We start from the raw sequence: 22,148 nt of genomic DNA, 5'->3' as shown, positions 1-22,148 counted from the left end.
TAGCATACTTGTTCGACTTTCTGATTTGAAATCATGCAAGTGAGGCTATGAGCACTGAAAATTTTCCTTTTTGGGTCCAAGAAATGATCCAGTTTTGAAAAAAAAAATGGAACAATTTTCGCGAGAATTAGTCAACCTCATTAAAAATTCTCAAAAACTATTTTTGCAAATGGCCACTGCTCGACCAACATAGAATCTACTCTCGAGATGCACAATTTCAAATCTGAATTTGATTTGTCTTGCAGCTGAATCTTTTTAACAAAATAGAACAACCGAATTTGAATGAAGACGAGCTAATTTGCACATGGATAAGATAGCCGAGTTTGAACAAGGATAAGCCTAGCAACATGGATGAGCCAAACAGGCTGAAAATGATTGGGGCCGAACTTCAAGATGAAGTTGCCTACGTGTCCCAAAAATGGGAATGAGGCCGTACGTAGATATGGGTTAAGGTACACTTGGGTGTTGACGCTCTCCTTTTGCGCTCTAACTTTTGCGAACGTCGTCCTTCTATGTTTTGAATTTCAAGCTCTGTTTTTCTTTTCTTTTTCTTTATTTTTGTTCTTTTCTTTTCTTTTTTGCTTTGTTTCCATTTTTTCACTTTTGTTCTTTTTCTTTTTTCTGCTCTAACTTTTGCCTTGGTCGCCCTTATGGATTTTCGGCCCAGCGAGCCTCTTAAGGATAGAAAAGTTTAACTTCGTCCATGTTGATTGGTTATAGGATCTCTAAGCCATCTGAATCCAGGAGAATGGCTGTTGTTACTGACTAAATAGTCTTGATGATGTGAGAGCCCATCTAATTGGGGTCTGAATTTGCCTCTAGTGTTGTGGATAGGTACTTGATTGTCCTTCAACAATACTTTTCTTCTTTTCATTCATGGGATTTGGCTTTATGCTCGTCTTCATTAGTTTGCGGAATGACCTTCCTTTGAATCTTTGAGCACATCTGACATTATTTGCCCCTAGTTCAAGGGCTACTTCTATTCCAGCTTTGCAAGCTTTCTTTGACGACATCTGACCTTCTTGATTTGACCTTCTTGCCCCTAGTTCAAGGGTTGCTTCTGATTCGGCCATACAAGCCTTATGTTTGGGTTGATCATTGAACATTCTGAATCAAGGTTCAAAGTTTGAAAACAAAGGGGTCGAGTCTCGAGACCGGGAGTGATCCTATGTTGCACAATCCCAAGATCAATTCCATGCATGTCTTCGTAGGACCACGCAAAACATTTTTGAAATCTTTTTAGAAAGTGACTAGTCGCTTGTGTTGAAGACAATGCAGAACCAATCTGGACTAAGCCAAGATCCTTCTCAGTACTCACATTAACAAACATGATTTCATTTATTAAGGGCTTGGCACACCTCTCTTTCTCTCAGTTGATCAAATTTTTGCAAATCCCGAGGAATTCCTTCCACTTTGTTTTTACCACAGTGTTAGAAAAGTTGTGAAAACCTTTGGTCAATGCAATGAGTTAAAGGCATAGAAAAAGTAGGTGAAAATTACTGCCGTTTCATTTAGATCTTCTGGCACAACTGGCTCAATGGTAGAAACAGACGCAAAAGAAAAAGTGTAAAAGAAAAACAGAAAACCAGATAGTGATGTCCGAGGTGACACCCCCCAAATCACCCGACTCTAACACAATATGACTGACTCGATACAATAAGATAGACTCAATACAACGCAACAGAACTGACTCAATACCCAAGTCAGAAAGTACAATAAACAACATTTTCAAATTGCTCAAAACAGTGCGTTCCATCCACCACATCTGGAGTAAAATAAGCGCCATCGGCAGGTGGTTCATCCCTGGATCACATAATCATATTAGCCCCCAAGTTCATCGATCCAGTACCGATAGACTTTGCAGGACCTGGGGCGACGATGACCTTGTTGTCAATTAGATCTTGTATTCCGTGGCGAAGACGAAAACAACTGTCAGTGTCATGACTAGTTTGTTGATGGAAGGCACAGTACTTAGCCGGATTATGCTTAGCTGGAAGGGGATCCGGGAGAGGCCGAGGCTCAAAGGGTCTGAGATGGCCTTGTCCTATAAGGATTTGGAGAGCTTTGGATAAGGTCATGTGAAACGGGGAGAAGACCCTCTGGCCTCGGGGTTAGTGCTTTGAGGTTTATGGAGTTGTGTTGGATGTACCAGCAAAGTGGTTGGCAAGTGCTAACTGGGTTAGATGATCTCTTCCGAGTGTAGGATTGGATCTAAAAAGGGCATTTCTGGTACGACCTCCCTTTTCTCGGCTTGCCCTTTGATTTAGAATGCTCTGATCCTGAATGGCAAAAGTGTCATCCACAGTCTTTGCAACAACTGCGAGCACTTGTTGTTTGTATAGTCCTTCAGCCTCCAAAACCTCGACAGCCCACTGAAGATGTTCATAGGGACCAATGCTTGCCCTTACCTTGTTCTTGCCATTTGCCTCCACTTTTTCAAGGGATTGGCCTTCTTCTAATACAGTCTGTCCCAAGATTGGGGAGCCTTTTGACATAAAATTTTCGGTATGTGATATGGGTGATGACGGAGCCAATAACCCAAAGGCCAGATCTGCCACAGTTCTCTGAAGATCTTCAATCATTCTCATTAGCTCAGAAGTAGTGGGTTCATGGGTTTGAGATGATTGGGGTTCGAGTGCATTCATCATGCACAAGTCCGTGCTTTCTTGAATGAACACCTCAGGCTTGGGTAGATAGGCTGGGGTGATGTATACGCTGGGGTTGTAGGTGGATCGCAGTGTATGGATTAGATTGAGATGTGGAGGTAACAGGTTAGGGGTGGCCTGAGGTCCTTTTGGTGGAGCCATGATCTCTTCGTCAATAAGATTCTGAATCTTATGACAGAGGCAGATGCAACGGTTTGTATCATGACCATGTTGTTGATGATAAGCACAGTATTTAGCTGGGTCATATCTTGGTGGAAGAGGATTTGGAAGGGGTCGGAGTTCTAGGAGTTCTAGGTACCCTTTTTCTTGCCGCATTTTCATAGCTTGAGAAAGACTCATGTAAAGGGGATGAAAATTTTGGGCTTAGGGCCGAGTTAAAATGGTTGGTTTTTGGCCATTGAGGGGAGTGGTGATAGTGTCTACTTCTGAGCATTTCGCAGCTGTGCTACAATTAGTAGTAGCATTGGAATTGCGAACAACATTCTTCTTCAAAGGCTCATTATCTTCTACAAAGACCCCTTGCTGATGGCATCCTCGATTTGAACCCTCGTTTCATGATACTCTGGAAAGGTAAACAAAGGTAGAATGAACATCTTCTGTAGCAACTTGCCATGTAGATTCCGAACAATCATCCTAATCTGATCTTTTTCGGAAGGCCTTGTAGTCATTATCGAGGCCTTCGCTCTCCATCTCATCACGAACTCTGAGAAACCCTTCTTTTGCTCTTGGCGGGTGACTTCGAGATCATGAGTTGTGACCTCAATCTGTGTGTTGGAGGAGTATTAAGCAATAAAGGCCTCAGCCATCTCTTCTCAGTTTTGTTTCACAGAGTCCTCTAATTTTGCATACCAGATTACGGCTATCCTAGACATGGTTTGGCCGAAGAGAGACAACTTCTGGGCTGGGATCAGGCCCATTGGCCTCAAGATATCAGAAAACAGGAAAAGGTGCACCATTGGGTCTCCAGAGCCGTTGAAGCAGTTGATATGTGGCATTTTAAACCGCTCCAATAAGGTAACTGTAGATTTAGTATACCCATCCTCTAAATCCGGGATGGAGTTCACTTCTTGTGCTCGTTTGAATAATTTCTCTAGTTTATTGACCTTAAGTGCAGTTGGGTCAACCTCAGATTTAAACGGAGCTTCAGTTTGATAAACAAGAGCTTTAGAGGCCTGTGTTGGGAGTGGCTCCACCAAATTGCCCTGAGTCTCATGGACATTAGCAGTATGGGTAGTGGCTCCGGGTGTCGGGTTACCCGTGCGAGGTACATGAGATGCAGAAGCTGCGGCTGGCGGTGGCTGTTGTTGTTGTTGTAGCTGGGTTATCACTTCGGCCTAACGAGCCATGACTTCAGCCTAATGGGCTGCGTCCTGCTGCAGTGCCTCGATTGTCTGTTGCAGGTGCTGTATTAGTTCTTCCATATTGGCTGGGGGATACTGAGCCATGAGAACGGGTGATTGATCTTGTGCTGAGCTAAATGCAGACAACTATTCCCAGACCAGGCTAGACCTGGGTGAACTGAGGTGTGACTGTTGTAGAAACTATACTGGTGAATTCTGCTTGAACCTCCTTCGTCTTGTAACCGGTGGGGGTGAGGTAAACACAGGTTGCTTCTGAAAAATTTTCGACCTGACAAAGTCTATCGACACAAGTCCAGAGTAATTGGGAGATATTAGAGCCTTCTGAAGCTATGGTTTCAGGACTACCTAGCAAAAGAGAAAACATACAACACCTCAGCCTGATTTCACTAGAACAAATATGAGCATAGTTGAATGACTATACTCTTTATTGAATTCTGCCCCAAAATCAGATACGAAAATCGCAACTGATACGCACATTCTTGTATAGTTTCACTGTAAAGCACATACTAGTTAATTGAGAGCCAAAACACCCCTATGAGGGGGATAAGGTTACCCTGTCCTAATTTTGTCAGGAGCTAGGGATTCACTATGCAAACAAGCGGTTTCATACAATCGTGTATTCAGGCGAGCAACCTGTCCTAGTTTGGAACAGTCTCTATGGCTTCCGATATGCAACTAGGTCGATTGGTCAAAAAGGGTACCTCAGTAAGACCACCTAATATACCTCTCACACCTAACACCGAGAAGTGAAATGAGGATCAAATGGTACAACGGTAGTCTGGATCCAAGGGTTCTGTTCCCATCGTGGCAGAGCCCACAACCGGTCAGCCTTTTGGCAAGCTTTTCCAAGTAAGCCTTCAGCAAACCGCTCAGGAATAACAGATAGCAAACACTGTGACTTAGGCGTACCGACGCAAATGCAAATACAAAGAAACACATAATTGTAGATAAAACAACATATCATGAGTTCAAGTCAAGTTCTCTAAGTCCCCAGTAGAGTCGCCAGAAACTGTTGACTCATTTTTTTTTTTTTTGCGCTTCTGCCTTTCGGAAAGGGTTTGAAAAGAAGGCCTTAGAGTTCAGACTGTCGCGGTTTTAAATCTAGTCTCACAAGTGCAATGTGAAACTGATAAACACCAAAGAGTACAAATCTAGCAAACCTTTTGAAAAATCGATTTTAAATCAAATAATGCAAAAATTGGACTGCTTTGCTAAATACAGAGTCGCCACCTAAATATTTTATTTTTGGAGAAATTTAGGAAACCCTGACTCATTCCAAAGGCCACGTGTCCGTCATCACCAAAGTTGCCTCGGCTCGGGAACTTGGGTACGAAAGGGGAAGGTCATGAAATGAGCACCCCGCTCGCCCGATCAAAGATCGGCCTCTACTAATCATGCTATGATGTTTTATAAACCTTTTGTGTTCTTGTTCTGGTTGTTAGCTAACATTAATATGTGACACACACAAGCAAGTATAGGCTAAAATTGCAAGAATTGGAACAACTCAACTCATGTTTGTTTTCGAAAATGGTTTGAATTTGCCACCCTGAAGCGGGCTTAAAAATGCAGATTTGCCACCAAACACAGTGGGCTTAAAACATGATTTGCCACAATAAAGTGGGCTTAAAACTCTCATTTGTTGAATCATTCTAATTCAAACAACAAGCCTTCATCCACAGGCATTCATACAGTTTAACATTTAAGCACATAGCCTCATGGCAAGCATGCTAGATATGGCAACATGGTAATCACACTCATGCAAGTATGCTAAAGTGAAAAAAACTTACCGAGTACTCCAAGCCAAAACAAAAACTAGTTAGAAAGATGCATGATCCTAACTATACAAGATGGCTAATGCAACACATGCAATATGCAATTAATAGGCTCGGCTACTATATGGCATATGAATCGATTTGAACAACATGTGATTAAACACGTATTCAAAGAAGTATTGAAATTTTGATGCAATTTGAATGATGCACCGAGCCTCGGTGCATGCAGGACAAATGAATGGATGCAACCATGCAAACATAAGGTATGATAATTGAAAATGTCCCTAATCTAACCATCGAGAGTGATTAAATAAACGGGAGAAAGACGTGAGGTTGGAAGACATGCACACACGCACGCACGCACACTTATTACAACATTATGCCCTAGCGAAGGAGGATCCGAATGAGTAAACTAACTAGCTACGCTAATTATGCTAACTCTTACAAACCAAAACTAATTAACTATTCTAGTCAATTAATTATTACAAACTGAGTTAAGCTAATTAATTAGAAAATGAATTAACTAACTAAAAAGCTACAACACTTGTATGAATGAATTAGTTACAACTAACTAATTAAGAAAAGCAAGTATATGGCCTCGAGGGGCGAGGGATGCATGGATGCTCAGCTTCTCCACCCGAAAATGCCACCGCCTTGCCATTGCAGCCTCTGTTTGCACATTTTTTATCACTGAAAATTGTGCCAACTTCCAGAACACTTCTGATCTCCTTTAGGAGCCCACAGAGCAACCTACTTCATTGATGGCCGGTCAGTTACCAATGGTGGCCGTCAGCTGCCATTAGTGGCCGGTTGGCTACCCTTTCTCCGCACTACCTGTTTTGCTGCAATAGAGAGAAAATAGAGGCAAAACAGTGTATTCACAAGGTTTGTATGTACTGTTATTCTTCTCATCATTACACAAGCTCAAAGGAGTGTAACTCTTGGCCCTCAAACCATCAACCATGCATTTTGCATGCATGATGGCTAAAGAACAAAGCTTGTACAAGCTTAATGAGTGCAAAACAAGGCTCAACAAAACCACTACCCTATTATGCATGATCAAGGGTAATGGTGACCAAGAAAAGTGGCACGTTTCATCATTTTGAGTATGAAACGTCCCATTTTCTTCGTGTTCGAATTAACGTCTGATCCAAACACATGCAATACAGCACGAAAGATGCTTAATCTTGCCTTTTTTACTTGCCATTTTTGTTTACTCATTTTAGATTACCAATCCACACAAGTAAAGAAAATAAAAGAGTAAAGAATGGAGGGAGACTGCAGAGATTTCAGTGCTAAAATTAGCCACAAAAAAGCATTAAAACATGCAACTAAGACACACAAGTCATTCACAAAGCCTTAAAACACTAAGCTAGTGAAGGAAATCGCACCACAACTGCATAATACAAAGCTCAAAAGCAACAACGAGCCCAAAACAGATGCAAAACAACCCAAAATATATGGCTTAAAACATTTTGAAATTAAGCTAACACAAGCTAGAATAATAGGCTAAAACATGAAACATGCTAGACTAGTAAGCAAGACACAAGGAGGGGAGGCTACCTCCTCCATTTTGGATTTCAGAACATGTTTTTATCCACTGAAGTAGCTCTGAAAAACAGTGTTTAAAAGCTTGGAAAAAAGATACCAAAAGGGTGGGAAACGCAAGCGCATAGGTCTCCAAAACACGATACAAAGAAGGGCTATCAACCCCTCAACCATTAATGGCCTTAGGACCCAAGCTTCAGCCCAAAAACACAGAGTTTTTGTAGCCCAGAACCAGTTGGAAAATATGCTGGAATGAAGACAAGAGTAGCTAAAACAATAAGCTAATACACGGGGTTACACTACAACCATGCAAAAGTCTACTCATACAGCATAAACAGTTCAAAACAGAGCTAAAGTAGTCCAAATCAGAGGTAAAAACATGTTGAGATTAAGCTACAAAATGCTAGAAAAACATGCTCACATGTTAAGCTATCTAGGCATGCAAATAAGACACATGGAGGGGAGGCTAACCCCTCCAATTTTGGACTTCAAAACAAGGGTTTTACCACTGAAAAAATTCTGAAATTCAGTGGTTAAAAGGCTCAAAAAGGTTGGTTTGAAAGTGATGAATAAAGGCATAAAAGCTTTAACAACAAAGGAGTGAGAAGGGTGAACCACCCCCTAACTTGAAATGGCCTTAAACAAACACTTTTAACCCACAACAATAGAAGTTTTTTTAGTTCAAAACTACCCCCAAAACAGTACTAAAAGATGACAAAAACAAGTATGAAAAACAAGCTTATAGGGTAAAGGTTATACCTCTTGAAGCCAAGCACAATTTAGGCACAAATGAGGCACCAAATCAAGCTAAAATCACCTTCTAAAGCTCAAAGAATGTCCCAAGGAATCTCAGCCCAAATATAAGCAACTTTGGTTAAGGGTTGATAGGCAAACTAGAAGTGTATCTCTACTTGTATGCACCAAAGGGCAAGAGAGAGAGAGAGAGAGAGAGAGAGAGAGAGAGAAATCTAGAGAGAGAGAATTGTAGAGAGAGAGGATTCTAGAGAGAGAGGCTCCCAAATATTTCTCACCTTGAAAACAATAGAGAATGGCCTCTATATATAGAAATACAAGAGCCTTGGTCGAAAATATCTGAAAATGGGACAGCTGGAGCAGTGTAGAACAGCTAGAGGAGAAATATCTGCAAAATCGGAGCTTTGTTGGCACCTGTGGCCAACCAGCCACCACTGGTGGCCAACAACGGTCACTCCTGGGCAACATATGGCCGTCAAACTCCATTTGTGGCCAACACATGGCTGACAAGCTTCACTGGTGGCCGACATGCAAAAACTAGTTTCTGGCCCTTACTTCAAACAGGCATATCTCCTTCATGCCGACTCCTTTGCATGTCATTCTTAAGTCTAAATTGAATCCCCGGAAGTAAGATTTCCAATGGTGTCAACCTCGTATCAAAATTCCAAGTGTAAAAAAAGATATGACTCTTTTAGTGAAGGTTGCTCATTTCCAGCTCAATCAGATTGATGCCTAACTTCCGACAACCATATCTCCCTCATCTGGACTCGGCTCAAGGAGATGATTGAGTGTAAAATGAATCCCTGAAAGTCTTCTTTCCAATGGTGGTGGCCTCATAGCTAAAATCCAAGTGTACAAAAGGATAAACCTGATTTAGTGAAGGCTACCCCGTTCACTCTTGACGGTTTATGCCCAACTTCTTCCCCAACTAGGTTTCTTCTCTCTCCTCCAATTTTCTTCAACTCTAAACCTCTAAATAAGGTGTTTTGAAACATTTTTCAAAGATTTCACCTCTTTTTCATTTATTTCCACTTTGTCCTTGCCCAGTTTACTGAAAAGCATAATTTTTATCGAAATGCGAGCCCCGGATCATCGTAGAAACATTTTCAAAAATATTTTAAAAGAGAGGGTTTTAAGGTCTAAAAATCATTTTCGTCAAAATAGTTTTGGTCCAAAAATGGGTTGTGAGGTTAGGATTCGAAGCTCCTCTTGTTGAAGAAATTGAACCTTTGGACAACAGAACCTTCACCATCAAGTAAGCAATCAGTGGTGCCCAAGTCTTAAGGGTGGTCAAAAATAGGGTGTCTACAGGCGTCTACTACACATCTAGTCCTGGGCCCCCAGCCGAACTTTGACCCACCTCCGCCAGTTAAAGATTTACAAGGTCTAGATCCCCGAGAAGGGTTGGCTCAAGCTCGAGTTTTCACACCCCTGGTGCAGCCTAGTGAAGGGCTTTATCCCCTTGATATTACTGATCTCAACCCGACCTTGTTAAAACTTTTTAACCTTGAGAAGCAATTCAAAAAGGCACAGTGAATTAGCTCCATTCCCCACATTGACGATGGGTACATAGAGGCAGCCGTAAGGCACCCAAATAGATTCAAAATGCCACACATTGACTGTTTCAACGGGTTTGGAGATCCTATGGTAGATATCCAGATTTTCTTGGACGTCCTGAAACCGATGGGTCTGACTAAGCCTCAAAAAATCTTTCTGTGTGGAAGAACCCTGTCGGGTATAACAGCCACCTGGCATGCCAAGTTGGAGGATAAAGTGAAGCAGAATTGAGAAGAATTGGCTGAGGTGTTTGTCAATCAGTATTCTTACAATACCCAAATTGAAATGACCACTTAAGAGATTGAAGCAACCCACTAGAATCCTACAGAACCTTTTGTGGAATTTGTTGCAAGGTAGAGAGCAAAGGCAGGACAAATGACAGATTGCCCTTCTGAGAGGGACCAAGTGCAAATAGTGGTGCAAAACCTTGAGCCTGATATGTTGCAAAAATTGATAGTTGTTCCACCATTCACTTTCAAAAGTTTGCATGAATGAGGGGTTCAAATTGAGAGTGCATTCAACAGAGGGATTATCCCTAGAACAACTGAACATAGAAGAAGGGTGTTTTCCGGGAGCATTATTCCCAAACCCACTGAAATCAATACTGTTGTCGCCACTCCTAAAATTGCCGACCCATTTGCCAATACAAGCCCAAAAACAGCTAGCCCAACCGGTGCTCAAGGAAAAACTTTCACCCCCTTCTATATGAGCCTAACCAACACACTAAAAATTCTGATGGAAAGAGGGTATCTCAAGCCCCTCGATCCCCAACCTCTTTCTGACCCACTACCTGCTAAACATAACCCCACCGAGTATTGTGCGTACCATCAGTAATGCGATCATGGCACCGATCGTTGCTACCGCCTTCGTCATGAGGTTCATAATCTCATCAACAACCAGATAATAGCTCCACCTCAAGACCCCAATGATACCACCAACCCACTTCCCATCCATGACCAAGTATCTTATCCACACCTTAACCTCATCCATACACTACCACCTCCTTTCAACCCTAGCATGCACATCACCTCGACCCATTTACCCAAGCCTGAGGTGTTCATTCCAGAAAGTACCAATTTATGCATGATGGATGCACCCAATCCAGTTCGGGTACGGCAAGAGCGCCAAATGGCTGAACCCACTACTGTTGAGATGTTGGGAATGATTGAAGACCTTCAAGGAACGATGGAAGATTTAACATTTGGGGTTTTGATCCCATCACAAAGCTCCCCAATCTTGGGGTGAGCTGTTGTTGAAAAGGCCAACCGAAAACTATCTCAAGTTTGGGTGATGACAGATCAATAACAAATGGGCCTCGCTTCGATATAGCCACCCAATCCTTTAGCCAAACAGAAGCAAGTGGCAAGAACAAAGCCAGGCCAAGTATGGATCCCTATGCACAACTTTAGTGGGCTATTAAGTCTTTGAAGGTCAAAGGGTTGAACAAGAAGCAAGTGCTTGAAGTTGTTGCAAAGACTGTGGATAACACTTTTGTCGCTCAGGATGAGAGCATTTTGAATTAGGGGGTAAACAATGGAAAGGGATGCTTTACTAGAAACACCCATCTTAATTCCAATCCCAAGCCTATAAATACCCGACCAACACCGACCACTCTATTTGCCAATATTTCCAAACCTAATGCTTCCTCCCCCCAAAAATGAACCTTTGCCCAACTCCACATGAGCCAAACATGTGTATTAAAGGTACTGATAGAGAAAGGGTATCTCAAACTGCTCAATCTTCGACCTCTCCCTAATCCTCTCCCACTTACACATGACTCTACCCAATATTGCACATTCTATCAATATTATGGTCACCATACTGACCGTTGCTTTTGCTTTCGCCATGAAATTCAAGACTTGATTGACGACAAAGTTATCACCCCACCTAAAAATCCCAAAGCTGCCAACAACCTTCTCCCTGGCCGCAATAGATTGCCACTCCATAACATAAAACCCCTGCACAGCTTGCCAACAACCAACCATTACCCTAGCCAAGACATCATACTTGCCAATGAGCCTAAACCCGTTGTGTTCATTCCTGAATCTTTTGATTCCGATCTGACCAAAATGAAAAAAATCTTTGAAGAGATGGAAAGTTTACTCTATCTTGGCAAGTTCGAGCTTAATGACGTAGTGATGCTAGCACTGGTGGTTGGAATGATGAATCTCAATTTCAGCTAGGGTAATTGTCAAAAGCACTTGGGAAGGGCCTTCTGAACTAGGGGCATGGTGTGACGAAGCAATTGTTTTGGTCAAGAAGATGTGTGGGGACAACGTAATTGTGAGATTCAATCTATGAGACATGATTTGAAAGTCGAAAATCGATCTTTCTAGGTGTGGATGTTAGTATTGTTGAATTGAAGACAGGTTTGGACCTTCCCGTGGGCTACTCGAAATTGTTTTTGAAATTTTGTAGATAGACTTGGAGAAGGAAAACCTCTTTTGTCTCAGAAATGCTTATTTTGTTTTGAGTTGTGTCTTGCAAATAGTTGTGTTGTGAGTGTTATTTTCTTTTTCTTTTCTTGCGTTGTTGCATCAGTTGAGTCTTTCCTTTGAGTCACTCTCGTGTACCCTTAGGTCTTCATCTTTATAAGAAAGTGGGAGTTAAGTTTCTGATCATTTTATTGTGCCTATAGTGATGCATGTGTGACCTTTTGCAAATAGAAAAAGGATTTAAATTTGTTTTTGAATTTGTTTTTTTTGAATGAGATTCTGTTAATAAGCTCGAGTATTGAGCAGGATCCCCTGAATGGTTTGAATGAATTCTGACTTATCGGCGCAAAGTCATTCATGATTTAAAAAATTTTAACCTGTTTCTTTTGCAAAACTTGCAAAGATAGGTTCAAAATTGTGCGTGGTATTCTACATTGTCCTAGGGATTCTCTTTACCATTAGGCGATCATGTTGGTAAGAACAAGGTGGCTTTCAGACCTACAAGTACAAGGAGGATTTCTGGCCTCACAAATCATAGAATTTCTCCCCTGGTGTTTTCATTATTTCAAAGAGAAAAGGATAAAAGAAACCAAAAAGAAAGAAAAAGAAAAAAGAAAGGAAGAAAAGAAGAAAAAGAAGAAAGGAAAAAAGAAAAAAAAAAAAAAGAAGTCAACCATCAAGCCAGGGGCATCTGTTGGAATGAAATCCAATCAACTGTGAGGAAGGGAACTTCTGTCTGAATTTAGGGAAGCCAGTGGAAGAAGATACCACATTGCGAGAAGAACCAACTCAGAAAATGGAGCAAAAGAAAGGAAGAAGACATGCATAAAGGAATGGAGAACCAAACTCAAATCAAGGTGAAGCCAGTTCCAATGTTAGGGCAAGGATGACTATTGATCAAATTCAAATTCACCGCAAGTGTTGTAACGCTATCCTTGAGAGGCTTGCTAGGCTGAAAACCCTGAAAGGGCGACCTAGGCAAAAGTTAGAGCATGAAAAATGAGAAATCAAAAAACTATAGCTTGCGAGGCTGAAAAACCTGAAGGGGCCACTTTGGCAAAAGTTAGAGCACAAAAGGAGAGTGTCAATACCTGAGTGAACCTTAGCCATGAACTACATTGACCTGATTCCCATTCTTAGGATATGTAGGTAGCTTCATCCTGAAGTTCTATCTTAATCATATCCATCTCATTCATTTCAACCCAATCACCTTGCCCAATTCACGTCGTCAGCTTTGCATCGATCTATGAGCTACACTGGCTGCTGTGCATATCACATACTTACGTTGGGTAAGAAAGAACTAGCTTGAATCAACAAGTGGAGTAATTTTCAATACTTGAACTTATCAGTAAAATCTCTATCTTAAGCAAAAAAAAAAAAGCAAATTTGGTTTTAAAGAGAGCATAAGTAAAACTAGGGGCACTGTGAATGATTAGTTACCTTGAGTCTTTTATGCTTTTAGGTCAGTTATGAGTTCTGTTGTGTCATTCCTGGTGTTTGTCTCAGTTTGCGCTCTTTATCGAGTCATTATAACGTGTCTATCACTCAAAATCGCTCTTCATCGAGTTACCATATTGTGTCTGTTGCTCAAAATTCAACAGAATGGCATGATCAAAATTTCATACACAAATGTTCGCTTCAAACTCGAAAACAAGTCCATGTGTGGAATTCATAAACAAACTGAGAGTGCCCATTCAAGGGGCATCGCATTCATGATCATTGCAAAGTATGTATATAGGGAATTTGTCACTGCTTCGGAGGGAACTGGAGTAAGTTCTCAATACGTCAGAAGAGAAGCATGAGTTTGATTGTTTAGTAACTATTCCAGGATCTGATGATCCCCATTACATGTGCCTGCATAATGTTGAAAACAATGGCTAGTGGCTGGACACTAGGGGAAATTTTTAGTACATCCGATTGGGCCATCCATCGAACAAGGGGCATGAACCCAACCGATGGCCAATGACTGGGCACTAGGGGCAATTTACAGTGCATCTGATTGGGTCATCAATTGAACAAGGGGCATGGATCCAACCTTTCTATCCATCTGTTCAGAGCCACTTGTTGGGCATTTTCCCCTGGATTAGGGTGGGCTCACCTCTATGATGATTCTGATATAATTCAGCTTTCAAAAGTTGTCTCCAACCATTTCAAAACTTCCTTGGGATTTCCATCTTCCCTCTGATTAATACATGGGCTTTGGATTATGCCTGCATGCTTATACACTATGGTTGAGTTGAACTGCGTGATTGGTTGCTCTTGCTCTTGACTTCGTTCTGCACTTAACAGCGTTTTGTCGAGTTGCCTCTCTTTGTGTTACATTTTAATGAGTTGTGGCAAGATGCCCTACACTCATTTCATAAGGTACATGACGCATTACTATGAGTACTTCTCATTTCCCTCTGCATACCATGCATCTTTCAGTTTGTATCGCACTATTTTGTGCACCTTGAGATCGCACTGTTTTGTGCATTCGTACATTTGTCCCTTGTATCGCAATGTTTTGTGCACCTTGCATCGCACTGTTTCGTGCATTCATACATTTATCTTACATTGCATTGTTTTGTGCACCCTGTATTGCATTGTCCTGTGCACTTTGTATCGCACTGTCTTGTGCATTCTACCCTATATCGCACTGTTTTGTGTACCTTGCATCGCACTATCTTGTGCATTTCACCTTGTATCGCACTGTCTTGTGCAAACTTGCATCACACTGTTTTGTGCATTTAACCTACATCGCACCTTCCACGGCACTGTCTTGTGTATTCACTTCCATCGCACTATCTTGTGCACCCTATATCGCAGTCTTGTGCACTTGCATTGCACTATCTTGTGCATCCTGTATCGCACTGTCTTGTGCACCTGCATTACATTATCTTGTGCATTCACCCATATCGCACTGTCTTGTGCAAACTTGAATCGCACTATATTGTGCACCTTGTATCGCACTGTTTTGTACACCTTGCATCGCACTATTTTGTGCATTCTCTTTGTATCGCATTATTTTGTGCACCTTGTATCGCACTGTTTTGTGCACCTTGCATCGCATTTTTTTTTGTGTGCCTTGTACTGCACTGTCTTGTGCATTCTACCTTACAACGCACTGTTTTGCGCACCCTGTATCGCATTGTCCTGTGCAATTTGTATCACACTATCTTGTGCATTACACCTTACATCACACTGTTTTGTGCATTCTACTTGTCTCGCATTATTTTGTGCATGTCACCCACACTATCTTGTGCACTCACTGGGTCTAAGAGACCTTAAATCCTCTAAAGGTGCAATTCCTTTGGTGTTTGTTGTGCCCGAACGACTTCTGGTGGTCTAGTATAGCCACCTACCTATGTTTGTGGTGAGTTCCTAGGAGATCAACAGAGACTGTGGAAACTAGAGTTCAAATGGCGATGCCTAGAACGCAAAGGTTCGGGATTTCAGAGACTAAAGTCTAGTTTAAATACCCAAGGGTGTATCCTCGGCTTGAAATCTGTATGACAGCCCCATAAGTTGAGGTAGCTTGAATGCACCTCAATTCTGGATACTGAACCAACCTAGTCTGTCACCCTGTTGGAGAATAGGGAAAGTTACGAACATAGCCAGGGAGAAAAAGTAGTACCTGTGGTTTGGAAACGCAAAATGAAGGAAGAAGTCTGAAAACCAAGAAGAAGATGAAGATCCCCAGCAGCATGAGGTGAGTCATCACCAATTGCCCCTGTAAGGTAATTTCACTTCGTATCTACCTCGCATCTATTATCTAGTACTTCTGTCACATTGCATATAGAATTTATTGCATGTATTTACTGCACTATCCGTTTTATCGCCTGCATCCTTTCTATGTTAAGCTTAGTTTGACATGTGCTCATACCTTTCCCTCATTGAAACATGGTTCTGTCATGTGTAAATACCCATGCTACGCTGAGGCTAGTATTGAGGATGTCAATACCTTTTCTATGTTAGACGTGGTTTGTTCTATGTCTATACATTTTCTAGGTAAAATCTGGTTCGGCCTGTCCCTTATTTACTACATCCATCGCATCTATTGCATCATACTTTGTCTTATTGCATTCAGCATTTAGGATCATTATCTTTCCCCAACAGATCATTCCTCATTTATATCATACCACCCAATTAATTGTACTCTTTCTTTCTACAAAAAATATAGTTTTGCATGTGCTCGCACCCCTTTCACGTTAAAACATGGTTCTGTTATGTGTAAGCATTCATGCTACGCTGATCCCAGTATTGGGGATGTAGGCACTTAGCCTGTGTTAGGCGTTGTTTGGCTTGCGCCCACACTTCTTCTCCATATAAAACGTAGTTTTATTTTCATACCCATCCCTTTATGATATTCGTATGTTTTGCGCTACTTGTGGTTTGATTATATTATTGCATTGCATTGCATATCATTCGTATTGTTTCGTTGCATTGTGTTTTATTTGCATCCTGTCCTTGAACTATGCTGGTTTGACTCCTTGCAAAGGAATACATAGGCAACCCTCGGGTTCAACCAACTGCATCTGCATTTTGTTTGTTTTCCCAAGTCTTACGGCCTTGTCAAAATGAGTAATCATCGGCCTTTGACATTCACCCACGTCATTTCAGGACTCCGAGTTCTGTTAAAGAGAGGCAACTATAGACACCCTATTTTTGACCACCCTTACGACTTGGACGTCATTGCTTGCACACCTAATGATGAGTGTATATGCTTGATAAGTGCTCGAAGTCCTCAGTGAAATGCCACAGCTTTGAGCCTTTCAAACCCTGCATACCTGTTGCCTTATTTTTGGACCAAAACCAGAGATTTTTAAGCCTGCATCCGTTTGTGGCCTACTGGCCCCTTCTATTGACTGCCGGCTATTGTTTCTGGTTGTCAGCCACTGATTGTGGCCTGTCGGCCACCAATGTGTTTTGCAGATATTTTTCCGCCAGTTGTGCCAATTGTTGGCACAGATGCATGCACCTTCCTACACGTGTATGTCTTGATATTTCTGAGGGAGTTGCATGGTTTTCTATATATAGGAGGTCTCCCCTTCCATTTTTAAGGTTGGAATTTTTAGAGAAAAAATTCTCTCTCTCTCTCTCTCTCTCTCTTGAAATTTCTTAGCTTTTTGCAAACTTTTGCCTATACACTCTAAACCAAACCTCTCCATCTTTGAGCTGAGGTACCTTTGAGCCTTATTTGAGCTCTTGAGGGTGTGTTTGTCTTGATTTGTTGCCTAGAATTAGTTCTCCTCTTCAAGAGCATAGAGCTTTGCTTTTCTACTTGCTTTATTTACTCTTTTTCCTACTGTTTTTCCTTTATTTTTAGGCTGTACAAACTCTGGATTTTTGGGCTAAAACATGGATTTTAAGGCCAATAAAGGTTGAGGGGTGGTTCACTCTTCTTTACACCTTGCTCTCAAGGCTTTTACCCTTGTGTTTCCCACCTTTACGCTATATTTTTTTGAGCTTTTAGACACTAATTTTTAGAGTTATTTCAGTGGCTAAAATCATGGTTTGAAGCCAAAAATTGGAGCGGTTAGCCTCCTCTCCTTGTGTTTTGCTTACTAGCCTAGCATGATCTGTGTTTTAGTTTATTGTCTTAGTTATTTTTGTCTTAATTCCAACATATTTTAGGACTTATTTAGCACTGTTTGAGGACTTTTTTAAGTGTTCATTGCATTTGAGCCTTATATTGCATTCTTGTAGTGTAAATGTCCTCATGAGTTTGGTGTTTTAGGCCTTAGACACACCTTATTTGAGTTGATTGCATTTATTTAGTGCTTTTGTTACTTGTTCTCACCTTTAATCACCTCTGTAACCTTCCTCCTTTCTTGTCTTTTTCTTTGCTTTGAAAGTGGTTTCAAATTATTTGTTTGTGTAAACACGAGATTGAGGTGCCATGCTTAATGGTTTAATCCCTTTGGGGGTTCATTACCAATGGTATGATGTGTCTTTCATGCCCAAAGTAACACTTGGCTTGAGCCCTCTTTCCATGAAAGGACTTCAATTCACTTGTGGACTTAATTGATTAAATAATTGAGAGGCAACTGAAATGGAGTAATAAAATTGGTTACTAAAAAAGGTGCAAGACAATAACTTGGTTTGGGTTCAATCGGACGTTAATTGAACCCTTGAGTCTTGAGTCGTTCCATACTCATTAGTGATGTAAACGGCTCAAAATTCATTGTTAACAACTTCCCTTGATCTTTCATGATAGGGAGGTGGTTTTGAGAGTCTTTCTTTGTTGCATTCATTGAACTTGCACACTTGATTCATAAGCCATCATGCAATGAAATTGCATCTATTGTTGGTTTGTGAATCAAACTTACTACTCCTTCGAGCTGTTCAAATGATAAGGAGGGGTGAGTTGTGCAAACAAACCCTTGAGAATACCCTGTCTCTGCTCTGTTTGCTCTCTGTTGTAGCAACAAAGTTCAGTCATCAGTGGCCGGCAGGCCATCATCAGTGGACGGTAGGCCATCTGCCGGCCACTAGTGCAAAATCCAGCAGTGTACTTTTGAAGAAGAAAATAATTGGTCCTGAGGTGAAAGCCAGTGCAGGTGTTCAACTGTGCAACAGAGGCATTTGGCAGCAAAAACAGTGGCTTTTTTGGGTGGAAATTATATGCATGCATGAGCATTCCTCGTTTCCCGAGGTGGAGTAATTAGAATAGCTAGCTAGCACTTCTTTCGTGTTGTATTCGTGTAATTAATTAGTTCTTTTTGACTTGTAATTAATTAAATAGTTAGTTAGTTTGTTGTAATAATTAGTTAGCTAGAATTGTTAATTTTTTGTTGTTGTAATAATTAGTTAAGCAGTTTAGCTAATTTAATTTGTTTTGCAACAGCTAGTTAATTAGCTTAGCATAGCTAGTTAGTTTATTTAGATCTTCCTGCGTGAGGGCGCAAATGTTGTAATAACGTGTATGTCTTCTAACTCCACGTCTTTCTCCCTTTTATTTACTAGCTTATGTTGGTTAGTTTAGGGTGCCGTGTGTTATTTAGCATCTCTCATGTTTGCATCCACTTGTATTGCATGCATTGAGGCTCGGCGCATTATTCTAACTTGCATTGTTAATTAAAATAATTCTTTGAATACGTGCGTAGACCACATACTATCAAATTGATTCACATGCCATGTTAAGTAGTCAAGCCTATTTAGATTGCACATATCGCATACGTTGCATTAGTCATATTGCATTACTTAGGATCATGCCTTTTTTCTAACTCTTTCATCTTTTTGGCTTGGAGTACTAGGTGAGTTTTTTTTTTGTTTTAGCATGTTGCATTGCATGTTAGTGTTGCCGCATCAAAGCATGTTCACCATGAGGCTAAGTGCTTAAGTGATAAACTGTTTGAATGCCTGTGGATGAAGGCTTGTTGCTTGAATTGAGAGATTTTGATTAATGTACATTTAAGCCCACTTTTGCAAGTGGCATATTCACAAACTCTTTTCCAAAACAAACATGAAATCAAATGTTTTAATTCTTGCAAATTAGTTTATACTTGTGTGCGCATAACATAGTAAGTTAGTCTAATAATCGGAACAAAAGCATATAATGTAAACAAGATTCACATCATGATTAGGAGAGACTGATCTTCGATCGGGCGGGGTGCTCAATTCATGACCTTCCCCTCTTGTACCTAAGTTCTCGAGCCGAGACAATCTTGGTGATGACGAACATGTGGCCTTTAGCACGAGTCATGGGTTTCCTAAATCTCCCAAAAATATTTTGGTGGTGACTCTGTATCTGGTAAAGCAGACTATTTTTGGTATTTTGATTCAAAATCAATTTTCCAAAAGATTTGCCAAATTTGGACTCTTTGGTGTTTATTTATTTCACATTGTACTTATGCAATCAGTTTCAGAACTGCGGGAGTCTGATACTATAGGGCTTATTCGTCTTCTGAAGGGGGGCGAAAAGTTGAGCTACAGTAGACAGCTCTATCCTAAAGTTCATCCCCAACCATTTTTAACTCACTCATTCTGTCCATGTTTGATTGGTGTATCTTTACTTGACTTGGCTGTCTTATCCATATTCAATTGGCTCATCTACGTTGGATCTAGTTGTCCTATGTTTTCTTTACAGCATATTCAGCTGCAAGACAAATCAAGCTCGGATTGCTTGTGCATCTTAAGGGTTGATTCCATGTTGGTCGGGTAGTAGCCATTTGCGAAAACAAATTTTGGGGGCTTTTAATGAAGTCGACTAATTTTCTTGAAAATTATTTTACTTTTGCAAAACTGGATCATTTGTTGGACCAAAAAAGGAAAATTTTTAGTACTGACGACTTGACTTACATGATTTCCAAACAAAGAGTGGAACAATCATGTTAATCTACTCTCATGTTGGTCAAAATATCTAGCAAAAAAACCAAGAAGCAGTCAAAGCAATGAATTAGGGACATAGTCGAGTCAGGAATTCTGTCTTGTCCCCGCACTCTCAAGTCTCATGTTCATATTTCAGCCGGCCGACTAACTATTCAATCGGTCTTACAAGTTTTGAGTTTACTCTAGGTGTGCTTCTTGATTGTTTTAGCTGGCCGGCCACTTGTTTAACTAGCCGGCCACTTGTTTGGCCAGTTCATCAGTACGTTTAGCCGGATGGTTCATGAATTAGCTAGACTGTCAAATTTTTTGTTGGCTTGACGTCTAATCAACTGACTGACCAATCAATTACTCAGTCGACCAATTTAGCTTTGGCCAATGGTTCAATGGTTTGTCTCAATGGTTCAATGGTTTGTCTTTTAGAGTCTTGTCTTGAGTGTCTTTCATTCCAACAAGTGTAAATAGGTGTGTTTGGTTTGTTTTTTCTTTCTTTTTCTTTCATTGAGTCATTTTTTAATTTCTCGTTACTGGAGGGCTCAATGTCCAATTCAAAGTTCGTTACAATTCAATCATTCTCATATTCAAATTCGAGAAAAAAAAATTCATGCTCAAGTGATGTGCCATTCAAGCCGTGATGTGCAAAAAAAATGAAACTTCTTTTATTGAACTTCAGGTTGAAATCCCCCGATTATAGCATTGCATGAAAAGGAAATTTCGAAAACAAAAGGAGAAATCACCTGAAGCATTGATGCTCATTTCTAAGCGAAAACAAAAAGGAAAAACAAAACAAAAACAAAACAAAAAGAAAAAAATTGAAAATACAAAAAAACAAATAGAGGGACTTGCTCTCGAATTCCGGCAGTAGCCCTGCGGTGAAGATTAGAAACAAACTTCATACACAGACAACTTTGTCGTTTCACTCTACCATCAATTGCCTCACCACATCTTCACTCTCGAAAGGCCTTGAAGACTTTGCCTCAACATTGGCAAAGCTTCTGAAAGAGATTAGTCCCTACCGGTTGTTAAATGAGGAATACGAAGGACCTTCGAATCGCGCCGCAGAGGTCGCCTGCCATTTCAGCTCCTTGTTTTGCTTTTTCAAATTACTGATCTTTTCTCGAGCATGTTTGTACATACGCTGGAGCAAGTAGAGTTGGGCGTTTAATCGATGTTCCTCACTTGTCCTGTTCTATTACCGGTGGGACAAATTGGAGACTGCGGTCACCGTCTCCACACAGGACTTCAATGTGAAATGGTTGGCATTGATATCAAATTGTGCTACCATCGTTTGCTTGATTGACAGTCAGAAAAGCTGAGAACAGGGGCAGGGGCACTCTGTCGAGGCTCAGAGAAGTTGGCCTCAGTATTTTCGATTAGGGAATTATTAAGGTCGGGGAAGAGAGTGAGAGGACGACGGGAAGAGACGATGTTAGGAATATAGTAACGCTGCTAAAAAGAGAATTGGCAGAAAGAGTTTGCAGCATTCTGTTTTACTCTTTCGCAGGCCTCGGTTTAAGAAGAAGATGCCAATAGAAGAGGGATTGCTGAGGCAATCTTTGACAAACGAGGCCGGTCCAGGTGCTGTTGGTTAGGCGCATTGTGATTGTTGAAATCGCACAGCATGCATGACGCTCAACAAAGACAAACGGGGCAGATGTAACACCCCAAAATAAATAACAATAATCCAACTCATAATATTTCTTACAACTGATCAACAACATCATATATTCTATTCCATTCATAACTTTG

The sequence above is a fragment of the Camellia sinensis genome, chromosome 3, assembly GCF_055761805.1.
Source record: "Camellia sinensis isolate YWXY chromosome 3, ASM5576180v1, whole genome shotgun sequence".
Lineage (NCBI taxonomy): Eukaryota > Viridiplantae > Streptophyta > Magnoliopsida > Ericales > Theaceae > Camellia > Camellia sinensis.
This window is presented reverse-complemented; position numbering follows the sequence as displayed.